The sequence below is a fragment of the Zingiber officinale genome, chromosome 8A (genome assembly GCF_018446385.1).
Source record: "Zingiber officinale cultivar Zhangliang chromosome 8A, Zo_v1.1, whole genome shotgun sequence".
NCBI classification, from domain to species: Eukaryota; Viridiplantae; Streptophyta; class Magnoliopsida; order Zingiberales; family Zingiberaceae; genus Zingiber; species Zingiber officinale.
In genome coordinates, this window is record NC_056000.1 from 138,333,885 (window position 1) to 138,345,651 (window position 11,767).

Below are 11,767 nucleotides of genomic sequence, written 5' to 3' on the forward strand. Positions count from 1 at the left end.
AATTAGAATTAATTTATTGATTAAACTGCTCTCTCACCATTAATTATTAATTATGAGAATTATGTTAATTAATTAAGAAGAACAGAATTGATTAATTGTGTGAATTAAGAAGGTAGGGAGGTTTAGCATCCTTTATATAAGCGGAAAAGAGGATTAATGTGTGGAGAAGCTGATGAAGTTTAGTGTCCTATGTATAGACTCTGATTAGATTTGATTAGTTTAATTACGAGGAAATTGAGTTTCCTTTATAAAATTAAAGGATTAGGGATTAAATGGTTGGAAATTGGTTTTTGCTAACTAATTAGTCAAAGAATATGGACATGACCAACTATATGCTAACTAATTAGTCAAAGAATATGGACATGACCAACTATATAGTTATATCAAGCGAATGGAAATATGATATTTTTTATTATTTGAGTGATGACAGATTCATTCGATATGATTTGATAAAAGTGTTAGTTCGCACGTGAGTAATTAAGGTTTATGAACACATGCATGTACCTAAATGTTAACTAAAATATGCGTGTCAATTTTCATAGGACTATAATTGATCAATTATACTTAAAAATACTTAATCATTGGAAATTAATTATACTAAATCAATTATACTTAATCATTTGAAATTAATTAATTAATAAATAAAATAATATTATTAAAAATTTCAATGATCGGGAACACGTTCTAAAGCTACAAAACAATCAATTACAATTGATTAATAATAATAATAATAATAATAATAATAATAATTTTTGAAAAATTCCTTATTCTATAAACAGAAGCTACTAGCTCAACTTACTCAATACTCAAGTTGAAAGTTTATAAACTCTTGGATGATTATGCCTCTCACTAAAAAGTTCTAAAGATATGAAGATTTATCATGACTTATAATTATAATTTTATAGTGCTTCTATTTTATTTTTTATAATTCAGATATTTAAATTTTACAATCCAATTAATTCTGAAGACGATTGATTCGATTCCATAGAAATTTTTTTATCGATTTTTAGGATAAACCATGGAATCACTTCAGTAAATCATCTATAATAGACCCTATAATTTTTGCCGTCCTGGTAAGACCATCCATCCAATACCAAATCATTATTTCATTTACGAAGATAAACTTTAGACTTCTTTTCATCCATGGGTAAGTGCTTCTAATTGTAAGTTTTAAAAGGCAATGGTTAATCAATTGTACAATATCAAAATTTACTTTTATCCCAAACTTATTCTCTTATCCAAAATAATAAGTCAACTTGAAATGGTACGTGTACTTAAAAATAAATTGATATAAAACCGATAAATAGAATCGATAGAAATCTATTAATTTTGTTGGTAGCCGAATTAATTAATTTTAAATTTTTTTAAAAATATTAAAACTTTTAATAAAAAATTAATCACTTTAATAAAAAATTAAAATTCTCAATATTTCTTTATTCAATAAAAAATTAATTTAATTGAATTTTAAAATTCATAACCAACCTATTTTATCAAAATAATCAATATTTTAAAAAATAAACTTTTGAATAGATTGGATCGAATTTTTAAATTAATTTGTTTAATTATTTTAATTGAATTAAATTTTATTGAGCGTCCACATAAATTTACCTAAATACAGAATTTATCTTGAATTTTATATTTTAAATAAAAATTATTTAAAAGGAATGTATTGGGTAATGAAAAATGGATATTATATACCGAGAGAGAAAAAAGTGGAAGAAAGAAAAGAAAAAAATAAAAAAATAAAAGATAATGAAAATTTTATGGTAGTTGATATTGTAAGTAGTAAAAATTAATTGTCTAAATTTAATAAAGTGAATGATTTACTTTAAATTTTAAAAATATTATAGATAAATTGATATGAATGTGGTAAAAGATGATTCACTCGTCCTAGGGTTCTTGCCAATTCGTTCCTAGGCCAATACGGATGAGGTAAATCATGGGTGGCTACTATCCATTAGTGCAGATGGCAAGGCATGGGGGGAGGTATGCTCGGACATGCCGAGTTTCAACTCCAATACCTCATATGGTAACACCCTATACTTTAATCACCGTATCAGTCTTGAGAGAACAAATAAATTGATATGAATGATGGCAAAAGGCGATTCGCTCGCCCCCAGCGCCTCCGCCAACCCGTCCCTAGGCCAACATGGAGGAAGTAAATCACGGGGGCTACTAGCCCGGATGATGACTAGTGCATATGGAAGGGTAGGAACCCGGCTACTAGCCGGGATTTGACCCCCATATCTTATGATAATAATACCCTATGTACTAGCCACAAGTCCATCCCAAGAGGATAAATAAATTGATATGAATGCTTTTACATGAAGTGAATTTTGAGGTGTTAATTGAATGAGTGAATGATAGGAAACGATGGATCCTCTCCACAAATGACGATTTGTTAATCATACTGTATAGGGAGATAAGCTAGTCAAGTTTTCTAATTATCTTCTCGCGTTTGGGCTTGGGATTTTACCCGCGTGAATAAATAAATTATAGGACCCTCAACTCCACATTAAACGAGTTTGTTTACTCCAGAAAAAAAAAATTATTAAATTTATTTTATACTTTAAAATTTTAATAATTTATCTAGATTATTAAAATTAATAAATCTCAACTAAAAGAGTGTTTATTATAAGTACTACGTGGTGGTTTTGATATGTTCAACCAAGTTAATTTAAGTCCTATTATGTTTTAATCCTCGTGTCTAAGTGTGTAAGAACTTAGGAGCACAAGCAGTCGAACAAAAGATGCAGCTGACGAGAAAGACGACACGGGAGAGAGTCGACGGACTTGGTGCATCTGAGGAACGATGTGTTACGAAAGAGTACACTGATGAACGAGAAGGAAGCACGCGATGTTTCTGAGGGACGAGAAGCTGGAGCAGAAGCTTGCTCAATAAGAAGGCCGGAAAATGAATTTGGGTAAGCCCTATTCTGGATGACCGGAATCACCCAAAAGAGCGGAGCTAGAGCGGAAGTCCGGACAGAAAGTCAACTTTGAGTTAACTCTGGTCCAAGGGCCCGGAGAGATTCTGGGCGCTCAGAGCTACTCTGTGCACCTGGACCACTTTGGTCCAGTTGGGGCCCCTTGACCTCTTCAACGCTGTGCATCAGATCAGCAAGGATCCGAGCGTTTGGAGCGGGTCCGGACGCTTGGAGCGGGATAAAATTTTATTCCGTGCCTGTTGTGTAGCCATTTGCTAGAAGATAAGAGTTGCCACGCTGGGGGCGCCCGGAGAGGGGGTGGGCCCGAACCATGCCACATCAGCAAATGATCATTTTTGACCAGTATACTATAAATAGAGTCCTGGTCTTCTCAATTTCAAACAACACACTTTGTACTTCGAAATATATTTAGTTTTTCATTTCTGAGTTTCATTTTCTTGTACGAGGTTTCTCCGCCTCTGATTATTGGAGAAGGAGATCTTTATAGTGAGTTTATCTTCCTTGGAGTAGCAATCCTTTGATTGTCAACTAGGTAAAAATATATGTGTCTTGTACTTATTTTAATTCCATTATTCCCTTTTGATTAAGTATGTAATTGTGTTAAGCCCGATTGTTTGAGAAAGATATTCATTGTTTTAATTGTGCAGGACAATTCATCATTCTTTTAGTGGGCATAAGAGACCAACACTTATCACCCTCTACGCTGTCACTAATATGAATCAGTTCGTCATTTGTTCAAAAAACATGCAATTTGTTCTCTTGTTTACCACCATTTTCGTAGTTAAAGACGAACAAGTAATTTGAAGTTTCGATATGAGTAGGATTAAAACTAAATCAAATTTATTAAAGTTAAACTAATAAAAAAAATTCAATCGGGATAAAAAATCAATTAATTCGATTGATAACCCAATGGACTATTGTTTAAAAAATATTAAAACTTTTAAATAAAAACTTAATCAATTTAATAAAAAAATATTTTATTATTATTATTATTATCTAATAAAAAGTAATTTGATTGGTTTAATGGAATTTCAAAATTCATAATCGAATGAAACCGATTTACTTGAAATAATTCGGTTTGAAACTTGAAAGTCAATAGTCGATAATAAAAAATCGATGGTGATATTATTGTAAGGGGGTGCATCTACCACTTAAAATCATTTACCATAAGAAAGAGTACATATACCTTTCAAAAGATTACATCTACCAACCAAAGGATGCATTTAACACTCAAAGAGGTGTCTCACCGGTTCAAGAGGTGTGCCAATGATTTTAAGATAGAAAACTTACCTATATCACTAAACATGTTCAATAAATTTCTTTTCTTTTGACTTAAAATATATACCTATCCCATTATATTATAAATAATATGCATCCTATCAAAATATTTGGAGCTCAATATAAACTTTTCATGATACTTTTTTAATTCTCATCAAAAATTTTATTTTTTAAAGAATCACGTTCTTGACTCTTACAAATGTAAAGAGTTTGGAAGTTAGAATTACTATCAAACAATAACAGTTAGAAGCAAGAGGTAGGGATTTAACGGATATAAAGACTATAATAAAAGATTTAGAAGATTTTTTTGGTAATTAAGTAAACTAATTTATAGTTAATTGCAAGCTAGGGCAAATAGAATGAGAGGTTTATGTTACATTGATTATAAATAAGAGAAAATGATCTTTTTAGTTCGGTAAATTACATTTTTTTCAATTTTGATCTTATGATCTATAAATTCACATTCTTAATATATTAATTTGTATTATTTTCCAATTTTAATTTTTTTTTATTGGAACACTCAGGGAGCTAGGGGTGATTAGCTATGTTCCCTTCGTTGAGTTGATTTATAGCGGAATTCTTGAAGCAAACGCTAACACCTTCATTTTACTTGGTATCCACCTCCTTGAGATGACTAATCTAAGGGTCCACTTTGTTGGTTGCTACACCTGGATTCTGTTCTATTCCCCTGTAAAAAAATTTTATATAAGTACAGAACTTTTCTTAGCTACCCATGTGCTCTACTGAAGTTAAACTTGGATTGCAAACGATGCTTAACATTATTAATCCAAGTTGCTCTTCAGAAGTTAAACTTGGATTGAAAACGAAACTTAACATTTTTACTCCAAGTTCAACCGATGTGTTCTTTAGAAGTTAAACCATATTACAGAAGATGATTAAATATTTATTTCAAAGATTGGCTTCCAAGTTAAATATGGTGAGGCAATAGGCCCTCTTGGGTATGGGGTCATCCACCACTTCCTAAACAAAGTCTTTCAAAGAAATTCAATATTTAAACTTCTTACAATAACCCTAGGTTTAACTAAAGAGATCTCAATAGAAGCACAAGATCGAAATACTCAATCGAAACACGAAATCAAAATACAAAGTCGATAACCTAAAATCGATAGTCTCTTGTGTTGGTATTTCAGGATCCATACAAAGGAAACTAATTAATACGAGGTGGAAATAATTAATTAGTTATACCTTCCTTGTATGCTTAAAGACCTCTTGATCTTCTGTTGTGTTCCTCTCCTTCTCTTGGACGTCGTGTGAGCGACGATCTACCAAGATGAAATCCACCCAAGCCTTCCTTTGCTTCCTAGACTTTCGGCCACCAACCAACCTCCAAGGGATGCTAGAATAAGATGTCTCCTTTCTCTTCTTCCTCTCCTCCAAGCAACCGGCCACAAGGTGATGCAAGTCTTCCAAGTGCCGCCGGCCTCAAGAGAAAGAAACAAAGGGAGAAGAGAAAAGAAAGAGGGCCGGCCACCAAGGAAAAAAGAAGAGGAATAAGAAATGTATTAACCCATAAGGCACCACCTCCTCTTCTTTTATAATCCTTGGTGTATGTAAAAAAGAAAAGTTTTAAAACAAAAATTAAAACTTCCTTTTAATCCTCTATCATGGCCGGCCCTATCCTTGTGCAACAAGAAAGGAAAGATTTTAAACAATAAATTAAAATCTCTTTTGTGGATAAATATAAAAGGAAAGTTTATAAATTAAAATATCTCTTTTAAATCCCTTTGTAGATGTCTATAAAAGAAAATATTTTAAAAATTAAAATATCTCTTTTAAATTCCTTTTATGGATTTCTATAAAAGGAAAGATTTTAACAAGATAAAGGCTCCTTTTATTTTCTTTTGTGACTGATCTAAAAAAGGAAAGTTTTATAATTAAAATCTCTCTTTTAAATCCCTTTTATGGATTTCTATAAAGGAAAAAAATTCAAAAAAATAAAACTTCCTTTTTTTAGTTTATGTGTGGCCGGCCCCTTGCTTGGGCACCAAGCAAGTTTGGCCGGCCACCTCTTGGGCTTCAAGCTTAATTGGCTTGGCCAGCCCTAGCTTAGGCTCCAAGCTTAGCTTGGCCGGCCACACCAAGATGGGTAAGAAGCTGAGCTTTAGGTGGATGCAAGGCTTTATAAAGAGACTACAACAGGGACCGAGAGGAGGAATTGGTTTTGGTCTCCCGATGAGCTTGAGCTTCCTATGTTCGGCCCGAACACCCAACTCAAATTCATCAATAATAACTCATACCACTAAAGAGTTATTATTGAACTACCGTACCAATCCCATATTACATTATAGGCTCCTACTTATCATGAATGCTTTAATCTCCCTGTGTTTAAGATATTGAATGTCCATTAATTAAATGAGTTACTGACACTCACTTAGTTAATATCTAGTTCCAAGAGTAGTATCACTCAACTTCATTGTCATGCCGGACTAAGTCCACCTGCAGGCTTTACATGACAATCCTTATGAGCTCCTCAAGGGGATATCATCAACCTAGATAACTAGGATACAATTTCCTTCTATAATCAACAACACACCATATAAATAATATTATTTCTCAACTTATCGGGCATATTGATTTAATGAACTAAATCTCACCTATTGATAAATTAAAGAAATAAATACTAAGTATATGTGTTTGTCATTATATTGAGATTAAGAGTACGCACTTCCATAATAACAGAGGTCCTGTTCTTTTATGCAATCAATATAAAAAGAACAACCTCAAATGATCCTGCTCAATGCACTCAGAGTGTACTAGTGTAATTTTATAGTCAAGATAAACTAATACCAAAATACACTACGACCGTTCCAATGGTTTGTCCCTATCCATCTTGGTCGTGAGTGTAACGACCCGGCCTTTTGGCCTCTTGGGCAGCCCTTGTGGCGGCCCGACTAGCGGCCCTTATGTCGTCGGCCCATTTGGCGACCTCTTATGTCATCGACCGACGACCCTTGGCCGTGCCATTACTCACTAGGACTTTCCACCCCTGGCCAGTGGATTTTTGCCTTCCCCAGGATTCAAACTCTAGACCTCCAGGCTTAAGTACTAGAGTTTATGAATCCTGGTAACCAAGTGAGCGCCCACTCACTTGGTTACCAGGATTCATAAACTCTAGTACTTAAGTCTGAAGGTCTAGAGTTTGAATCCTGGGGGAGGCAAAAATCCACTAGCCAGGGGTGGAAAGTCCTAGTGAGTAACGACACGACCAAAGGTCGTCGGTCGATGACATAAGAGGTCGCCAAATGGGCCGACGACGTAAGGGCCGCCCAAGAGGCCAAAAGGGATGGGTCGTTACAATAAAAAGGCATCTTTTTATTGTAACGACCCGGCCCTTCGGCCTCTTGGGTGCCCTTGTGGCGGCCCAATTGATGGCCCCTTATGTCGTCGGCCTATTTGGCGACATCTCTGTCGTCGACCGAAGACCATCAGCCGTGCCGTTACTCACTAGGACTTTCCACCCCTGGCTAGTGGATTTTTGCCTCCTCCAGGATTCGAACTCTAGACCTCCAGGCTTAAGTACTAGAGTTTATGAATCCTGGTAGCCAAGTGAGGGCGCTCACTTGGCTACCAGGATTCATAAACTCTAGTACTTAAGCCTGGAAGTCTAGAGTTCGAATCCTGGAGGAGGCAAAAATCCACTAGCCAGGGGTGGAAAGTCCTAGTGAGTAACGACACGGCTGATGGTCGTCGGTCGACGACAGAGATGTCGCCAAATAGCCCGACGACATAAGGGGCCACCAGTTGGGCCGCCACAAGGGCACCCAAGAGGCCGAAGGGCCGGGTCATTACAGTGAGCTACTATTTATAATTTTTAAGGAACTGATAACATGATCTTCTGTGTGACACCACACATCATGTTATCTACAATCTAAATTAAATGAACAACTACATTTAACATAAATACAGACATTTGATCAATGTGATTCTTATTTCAAAATAAATGTTTATACAAAAAGCTAGGCTTTTAGTATACATTCTAACATACTCTTCCTCACACACATCCACTATGAAAAACATTTTCTCAGAAACACTTCAAAGGCAGAGAAACCTTGTACATGCTCACAATACAACAAGAATAAAAGAAAAGCTAGTACAATAGAAATCTTACAACATTTATACAAATGAAACCCTAGCTAGCTTCTTCTTCTTGATTAAGAACGTCTTTTGACCTTGTAAGTGCAACAGCACTTGTCTCCAAGAAACCTCAAGAACCGGCGGTGATGACCTGTGAGCACGGTGAAGAAAGTGGGAGAAAAAGTTATGCGAAGAGATGTGGCGTTTGAACTCGTCATCACCTTTATATTTGCACTTTTAGGGCTCCCAATCGATTGGGCATGCTCCCAATCGATTGCCACATCAGATCCGTGAGATCTCAGCCGTCCAAACCTGGCAACCTGCGCAACAGTCATATCTCAATCGATTGGGGAGGCTTTGATTAATCAACTGATCAATTCAGAGCACCTCTGTGCTCTCGCAGATTTCCTCGGATTCGATTGACCAATCAATTTAGGATGTCTCGCACCTTTGAAAGAAAATCTTCCCTAATCGATCGACTGATCGATTGGGAAACCCTCTATGCATTTTTACGATAACCTTCCAATCGATCGACTGATTAATTAGGCTTAGGCTAATAGATCAACTGATCGATTGTCCAACCCTATTTCGGTAAACACAAGTCTAGGATTCCACTTCCAACATCCGGTCAACCGTGACCTATTAGAACTCCTCATGGCCTAGCATCTGGTCAACCTTGACCCGCTGAGACTTCATCACCAGGTGTTCAGTCAATCCTTTGACCCACTTGGACTTTTCCCTATGTGCCAAGTGTTCGGTCAACCTTGACCAGCTTGGACCTACCGTCTCGTGCCAAGTATCCAGTCATCCATGACCCACTTGGACTTCCAAACACCAGGTCTCTAATCAACCTTGATCCACCTGGATTTCCATATGCCTAACTTCACTCACCAAAACTTCCTCACTGCCTAACTTCACTCACTAAAACTTTCACACTACATAGCTTCACTCACTAGGACTTTTCACATAATTTCATTCACTAGGATTTTCATCTGCCTAGCTTCGCTCACTAGGACTTTCACCTGGCTTCACTTACCATGATTTTCTTCTGCCTAGCTTCACTCACTAGGGCTCACCTGGCTTTACTCACCAGGATTTCCATCTGCCTAGCTTGACTCACTAGGACTTTCCCACTGTCTGGCTTCACTCACTAGGACTTTCCAACTGTTTGGCTTCACTCACCAGGATTTTTACACTAAGTATCCGGTCAACACTAACCCACTTAGATTTTCATCTTCTGCCAACTTTTCCATTAAACCTTCCCTTGCCTAACCTCCAGTGAGAACTTCCCAATCAGATATCTGGTCAACCTTGATTTACTTGACTTCTTTCTCTCATATTGTCAAACATCAAAACCCAAATATCACAACTCAAACTAAGCTAGCTTAAGCTTAATTAACCTGGTTAACCTTCACTGAGGCAATATTGCACCAACAATCTTCTTCTTTTTGATGTTTGACAATACATTTAAGTTAGACTAATCCCATAGTATCAACTTATTCTTCATGCCAAAATATGAATGAGGGTTTCCTTCATTCTCTTCATTTCCAAGAGGGCAAACTCCTTCTTTGAGTAATGAAGGTCTAACTTAAACCTTATATTTTTCCCCTTTGGTACACATCAAAAGCTCTTCTCCTAAAGAGTTATTCACATATTGTTCACAACCTCACTTGTTATTCACAACATTATAATAAATGTCTCATACCCTTCATTATCCCCAAATGCTCATCCTAGAGCATACTTCCATCATACAATGCTCATTCTAGAGCATTCACACTCCACAATGAAGATATTCAATCTTCCATTGTTTTCTAATGCTCAACCTTGAACATTCACAATAATGAAGGTTTACAATCATCTAATGTAAAAAATATCTAACTCATGTCTTTAAGGAGTAACTCCCCCTCAAAACATATTCCAAACTTTTGTCATTATATCAACAATGACTTGGAATTCCTAAACTTTTAGGAAACTCAAAATTTAAAATTTTGAGGTTCAAAAATTAATAATGAATGTAAACCTCATCTTAAACTCCAACTTAGTCTTTATTAGCCATTCTTTTATTGTTTTCATCACGAAAACTACCCTTAGATGTCATAAATGAGTTCCATGGGTTTAGAAATGGTTAACACGACTAAACATGATTTTATAGACTGAAAACAGACAAAATCAGCCTTAATTAGCTTTTCCAATAGATTGAAGTTGAGACTCAATCGATCAAAGTCACTCAATCGATCAGCTGATCGATTTTGCGAGGCTCTGTTCGTAGAAAATTCACTTGAATCGATCAACTGATCGATCAAGTCTGGGTCAATCGATCAATGAATTGATTCTGCGAGGCTCTGTTCGCGAAAAATCTTGTTCAATCGATCGACTGATCGATCAAACATACCCAATTGATCAGCTGATCGATTCGGAAATCCTTTGTGCATTTTTGCGATAGCCTTCCAATCGATCAACCGATCGATTGGGCTTAGGCCAATCGATCAATTAATCGATTGTCCAACCCTATTTCGCCAAACATAAATCTAGGGTTTCACTTCCAACATCTAGTCAATCGTGATCTATTGGAACTTCTCATTGCCTAGCATCTGGTCAACCTTGACATGATGGGACTTCATCACCAAGTGTCCAGTCAATCCTTTGACCCACTTGGACTTTTCCCTACTTGTCAAGTGTCTGGTCAACCTTGATTCACTTGGACCTACCGTCTCATGCCAAGTGTCCAGTCATCCATGACCCACTTGGACTTCCAAACACCAGGTGTCTAGTCAACCTTGACCCACCTAGATTTCCATATGTTTGGCTTCACTCACCAAGACTTCTTCACTGCTTAGCTTCACTCACTAGAACTTTCACACTGCCTAGCTTTACTCACTAGGACTTTTCACCTGACTTTACTCACTAGGATTTTCATCTGCCTAGTTTTACTCACTAGGACTTTCACTTGGCTTTACTCACCAAGATTTCCTTCCACCTAACTTCAATCACTAGGGCTTTCACCTAACTTCACTCACCAGGATTTTCATCTGCTTAGTTTCACTCACTAGGATTTTCTCATTGTCTGGCTTCACTCACCAAGACTTTCCAACCGTCTGACTTCACTCACTAGGACTTCCACACCAAGTGTTCGGTCAACACTGATCCACTTGGATTTTCATCTTCTGCCAATCTTTCCGTTAGAATTGCCCTTGCCTAACATCCAATTTGGACTTCCCAATCAGGTATATGGTCAACCTTGATCTACTTAACTTCTTCCTCTCATATTGTCAAGCATCTTTTTAACTTCTTTCTCTCATATTGTCAAACATCGAAACCCAAATATCATGACTCAAACTTAAGCTAACTCAAACTTAGTCAACTTGGTCAACCTTGACCAAGGGGATATTGTACCAATATTTTAGTCCGAAATTTGAATTAACCATCGGTAATTGCCTAGCTGGCGA